Source organism: Pterocles gutturalis, unplaced genomic scaffold, assembly GCF_000699245.1.
Source record: "Pterocles gutturalis isolate BGI_N339 unplaced genomic scaffold, ASM69924v1 scaffold23531, whole genome shotgun sequence".
NCBI classification, from domain to species: Eukaryota; Metazoa; Chordata; class Aves; order Pterocliformes; family Pteroclidae; genus Pterocles; species Pterocles gutturalis.
Window position 1 is genome coordinate 1 of NW_010103723.1, and position 6,353 is coordinate 6,353.

Here is a 6,353-nt window from a genome sequence, read left to right on the forward strand (position 1 = left end):
CCGGGCTGGGGCGTCGGTACGTCCGACGTGCTTGGCCGTGGTGGGCGAGTACGGCTCTCTAAACTTAAATTTTCTCTTTATTGTCTTCTTAGAAAGAAAAAAGCGGGTTCAGAGATGTTCAGTAACTTGTCCAAAGGCATGTGCAAATGCAGCGGCGACATCCAGCCCTAGTGATAGAATCACAGAATGGTTTGGGTTGGAAAGGACCTTAAAGATCATTGAGTTCCCACCCCCCTGCCATGGGCAGGGACAGCCTCCCCCAACCAGGTTGCTCAAAGCCTCATCCAGCCTGGCCTTGAACCCCTCCAGGGATGGGGCATCCACAGCTTCTCTGGGCAACCTGGGCCTCACCCACAGCACAGGAAAACATTTCTTCCTAATGTCTAGTCTAAATCTCCCCTCTTTCAGCTTATACCCATTACCACTTGTCCTCTCACTACACTCCCTGATAAAGAGTGCCTCCCCATCTCTCCTGTAGCCCCTTCAGGTACTGGAAGGCTGCTATTAGGTCTCCTCGGAGCCTTTTCTCCAGGCTGAACAAACCCAGTTCTTTCAGCCTGTCCTCATAGGGGAGGTGCTCCAGCCCTCTGACCAATTTTGTGGCTCTCCTCTGGACTCTCTCCAACAGGGCCATGTATTTTTTATGTTGGGGCCCCACATAAAAATCCAGAGTAGGAGCTCCCAAGCTGTTAATTCCAGGACTGCCTGCTTGCACCACTGCATTTTCCCAGCTCTGGCTCCATGCTCCTGTGCAGCCAGGTTTCAGCTCAGGTTTGTGTCACTGGGGGGAAGCGTCCCGCAGTTTGGGGAACACATGGCAGTAGCAGTTATTTAGCTTTTAGGTGGCCATAGACAGGCAAATTACATCATGTTAAATAGTTTGCCTCTGAGTAACGTGAGGACAGTAAGAGAGAGCAATCGATGTGTCTTGAATGAGAACAGCCTGGCTTGTGACCCGAGCACTGCAGTGTGGGGTGATTTTATAGCTATAAATTCACCTTAGACATGGGGTGTGAATCCAGCCACCCGTATCTAATGGAGACCTGCCACATGACATCCTTGAATACACACTGAAGGTATTTTCAGTGTCCAACACTTGCACAGAGTGCGTGCATCTATTCAGGTTCAGAAAGGTCAGCCAAGCACAGCATTTCATCCCTCGCTAGTGGTCGCCGTATAGGAGGGGCTGCCACCATATGATTCAGAAATGTTCTGCAGCCATGACCCTTCTCTCAGCACCTCCTGGGGAAGGTAGGAACTTCTGTCGCTAGAGTCAGACCAACTAAAGCGATAGGTTTGCAATGGAGCCAGAGTTTAAAGAGGCAGGGGAAGGCACACAGCCATACGCTAGTTTCACATCAGTAGGGCAGTGTTTTGGGCTAAACACAGGAGTTGAACAACACTGAGTTCTGCAATAAGCAGCTTTGGTCTAGACTAGCTCAAAATCATGTAGCTGCTCCATGCTTTGGGTTTTTCTGTTTGTAAAATACACATTGGTTATGCCAAGGCACCAGGCAGAGCTGTTTAGTCACTCAGTCTGAGTTGTATGAAGTGTTAGTGTTGTGTGATGTGTCACATCAGTGCTTCAGCACACCAACTGCTACTTTAGTATCACACTGCTGTGAACTAAATGGGGATTCAGTGCCAAGGACCAGATCCAGCTGACTGCAGGGTAAGCAGGTCCTGTGGGACCAATGGAAGGGGTAGTTTAAGGATGGTGCTTGAAATGTGATGAGAACAAGAAAAGGTCAATTTGTCAGCTAGTTTGCAAACATACAGCCAGGGCTCTGCAAATGTGCCTAGAGAAGCCATGTGAGGTATTTTAGATGCTCTGAAATTAGTAAGCCTGTCCTGTTTTATTCACCTCCTTGTCTAGTAGCATTTACAGACATAACATACTGCAAATACATATATACAGAATGTTTGGCATAACACTGCATAATTCAGCTGCCATTAAAATGCTTTCTCCAAATGAAATGTGTTTGTAGGCAACTAATTCTTGAAAGCAGCTTATCAAACAGGACTTGTGGAATAAATCTCAATCCCATTAATCCAAGTTCCAGAACACCAAAAGATGAAAAGACAATCAAAGGAAGGACATTTTAAGAGGATTACAGGGAAAACTAATCTTGTTACACTGCAAATCCATGTCACGTGTACAATGCAAAAGGAACTGTAAGTGTGATTTGTGTTGTCTTCCTTGGCAAGAAAGGGAAAATGGGAAAGTCTGGGAAGTTAAACAGCTGCAGCAGAGCTTAGTATCAAATTTATTTTATTTCAGTGCATTTTATTCTCCTTGGCAGAACAATGTTGAAAATCTCTTTAGCTAGATGAGTTTTTTGCTCAGTCAGGGCTCAGTGTAGCAAGTCATTGAACTGAGGAAGTTCCTCAAGAAGTGGCAAAAGACAAAACATAAGTCCCAATTCTCCTTGTTTTTCACTTGCAGAGGGACCTCTTCCATGGGGCACTGCTGACCAGAGCAGCCAGCCTGTGCAAGTTTTACCTCAGAGGCAATTAGCAGGACTTTTGCCTGCAGGACAGCCGTGCACTTTTCCTGCACAGGGTGGTTATTCACTGCAGCTGCAGGCAGCAGTGTGCTGGGCTGGGCTTCTCCAGTCTCCTGTGCCTGTGTTTGCTCTTGTAGGAGTCATTCAGGAGCAGTTAGTTACTCTGTCTAATCTTGCAATAGCAGCCAAACCAAAGGTAAAAGGTTAAAAGGCAGGCAGTCATACATTTTTTTAACAGTACTAAAAACTTCTGAAGAATGCTTTTGTATTTTATGCCAGCCTTCACCGGGACGTGTTTTCAGCTTCTTACAAATGCCAACACTGTGCACTGGCACAGAATCATCTTGTTCTCTAGTGCCCAAGGGAAGGGGAAACTTGATGAAAGAAGAAATGTTTCTGAATTGCTGAACAAGACCTTGTTAATCTCATGAGATGATTAAATATTTCACATGGCAGCATCCAACTGCTACATTGTTAATGTTCAGGGTTTTTTAAAATCAGAACTGAATATGAAGAAATCCAAACTTTAACTGGGATGCAACCTCTGACTTCCTGACAAAATTACCTAAACTGAAAATCCAGCACCAGTTGCCTCCAATATTTAAGAAATTTCTAACACAGTTTGTAATTTTCCAGCATAAAATTTTGTAATAGAATTAAAAAAAAAAAAAAAAAAACAAAAACCAAAAAGGTATGCATTAAGAAAGCCATGGAAAGATCTCTCTGAACTGTTGGGTCAGCAGCTTTGCTGTGGAGCACTATGATAATCAAAATAAAACAGCCAGCACAGTGACATGGTATTGAAAAAAAATCTTTGTGAGCATCTGCCAAATCATACACACTGGTATTTTGGAATATGAAAAAATTCACAGAATGGATTAAAGGGCAGTAAGATAAACTGCCATAGTTTAGTTGTGGAGCCATAATTTTTCTAGCCTGCAGCTAAAACTAGAAACAAATGAAGACTCCGAATGACCCAGCTGAGTTTCAGCAAAAGAGACCCAACAGGGAGATCTATTCAGATTTATCTGCACATAAACAAAGTTCTATTTTTTTTTTCTTCATACAGACTGTGAAGTGTTTCCTTTCAAAAACGACAGAAATGCATCACAGCTACATTGTGACTGTAGCAGGAACTTTGTTTGCAGCAGCAAGTTGAGAGGTCAGTAGCTGTGGATCACCACGGAGAGATCCAAACAGGCAAGAGCTATATAGTCATCTTGGTTAAAACCAAGCTACTGTGTGAAAACAACAATGAAAACAATACTTAGCAATCAGACCACAATATAAATCCCTACTGTGACATACTCAGTTACGGCTTTAAAATGGTAACAGCAGCAATTTGGGAGATTGCATTCATGATAAAATGAGGAATAGGGATGAGTGTCTGTAGAGATGTCCAGTTGTCCCCAAACAGATTTTGCCTTTAGACTTTGACATGAAACGTATCAGAGGTTTTGTCCCTTAACACATGGTTGGGATTGCTGCCTTTGGGACATAAATCTCCCTTCTGCTAAAAGAAAAAAAAAAAAAAGGCATTTAAACATAAAAGACTATCTTTTGTCTGGAAATACTAAAGATACTGAAAGAATGGTAGCAGAGGAGGAAAGTATAGAAAGCATACTCGTGAAGGGTATTTTCTGCATCATTAATATGGGACATTTAAAATCTAAAACATCTTATTTTAGCAGGTTGCTAAAAAATACTGTGAAATTGGAAGTGGGGAATGAATAAAGTTTAAAAGCTCCGTTAATTTTTTCATTTCTAATCAAATGCAATTTTCTTGCATTAGGATGCTGCTAGTGGTATACAAAATAATTTGTTGGAGAATAAAATACACTCTTGGATAAGTATTATTTGCCATCTGTATGCTTTTATTCAGTTCTAATCCAGAGATTAAATGAATACCCTTGAGATTTCAATTTGCTCTGACAACTTAATTTTTTTCCCCAGCCCCCTTCCATGGGATGTTCTGGTTCTTGCTCAGAAGTTCCTGGGTATTAATTAAGTGTACGTATCCAATCAGCCGATAAAGGGAAGCAATACAGCATGTCACAGCCACAGAGAAGTTGAGTATTTTCAGATTTGTAAGTGCCCCTGGAGCAGCATTTCTTTGTCTGAGCTTAAACAGATTTGTCTAAATAAAAATAACAAATATAGAAGCCCTTGAGGAAGATATTAACTTGATTCACACTTATTCTGTTGGCTCCTATCTGCGGACTTTCAAAATAAAAGCAGGAAACAATTACATGGTTGCTTCACAGAACGAGATGAGTGAAGTGGTACACACACATCCTATCTCTTCCTGCAGTTAGGCACTTTTGGAACTTCCACCATTCGTCTTTATACATTAGGACAGAATAAAACTATTTTTAACTTTGATCAGTGGGTAAGAACAGAATTTTGGTTTGATCCTTAGGAAACTTAATAATTGCAGTGGAACTCAAGTACAGCTACATTTAACTCTGATGTGCAGTACTAAGATTTGGCGCATTTTTTTGTCTCAAGCATAGCAAACTGACCCGTTCAAGAAAGCAGATACTACTGCAGAATCCCTGGATGAACACGGACTACCTTCTTGTATATCAAATTCAGAGTGCAACTTGTTACTTAAAATAGGAGACTTGAGCAGCAGTCTGTAAGCTTGTTCACACAGCCCTGGAAAACGCTCCATTCGTCAGGTTTCACATGCAGCACATCTACAAAGCCGCTCTTCAGGTCCTTATACAGGGCATGGCCATGAGACATTTGGCTGCACCTCTTGAAAGAACAGTGGCACAGTATTGTTCTTTTGACAAGAGCCACTGCTAAGTGCAGCTGTATACTTGTACAAATAAGAAAACGCTTGAAGGAAAGCAATGCAAAAGCTGATAGAATTTAGATGTTGGCTTCAGGCTTTTATATTTGAGAAAACAGTAATGAGTGCTCTTTCCACTACCAGCAAATAGCAACATGAAGACTGGAATCTATCAAAGGCTAGACATGTGAGGGAGTACAGACAGACAGGACATTTTCTTTGGTGTGTACTGCCTACATTGTCTGGTCTCTGCTGATCTTATTTACAAGCTGAACTACTGGAAAAAGAACACAAATATTTCCAGAATCTGGTTTCCAAACTCCTCAGCTACTTCCTTTGAGCCTGTATGTTCCACATTTGGAAGTAGGATGGGCAAGCATTAAAAAAGTCCAAATGAGTAAGACTGAAATGCTCTGAAATTCAGTGACTTGTTCTGCAACATCACATCTCCTCTCCCCGAGTGACCTGCCTCCTTGGGAATTGCCTTCAGTTACAAGTCACTAAAGCAGATCCCTTGGGATCAGACCTCCTTCCTCTGCACTTCGAAGCAGTGGCTGACAGGCAGCCCTCTGGCAGAACCCTGCCCATATGATTTAAGAGGCTGGAATAATAATGTGGTAATTTCTGAAAAGAAACAAGATTGCTATCTCAGTTGTTGTTAGCACAATAATTATGAGACTGATAGATTGAGTTAAATACTTTGTTTTCCTTACTCCCATTTGAATATGATTTAAAGGAAGTTCTCTGTAGCTGAACTGAATATTTTGATTGCAAAATTTCACAATTTTCTAAATGTACAGCACATTCTGGAACACTCAGATTAGTAATTTAGGTGATATAAGCATAGCCAAATAAGATAACAGGGAGAAAAATGCTTGGTAAAATCCGCTTGTGGGAGAACAACCCTAACCAATTAAGATCTGAATATGAGACAGTAATTTTGGAACAGATCCTATACTTAAATTTTCTATAATGGGATCATTACTGACATGTGTGGCATGAAGCCCAAGCTAATGTACATTGATGTTCATATTCAGAAGCTCTTTCCC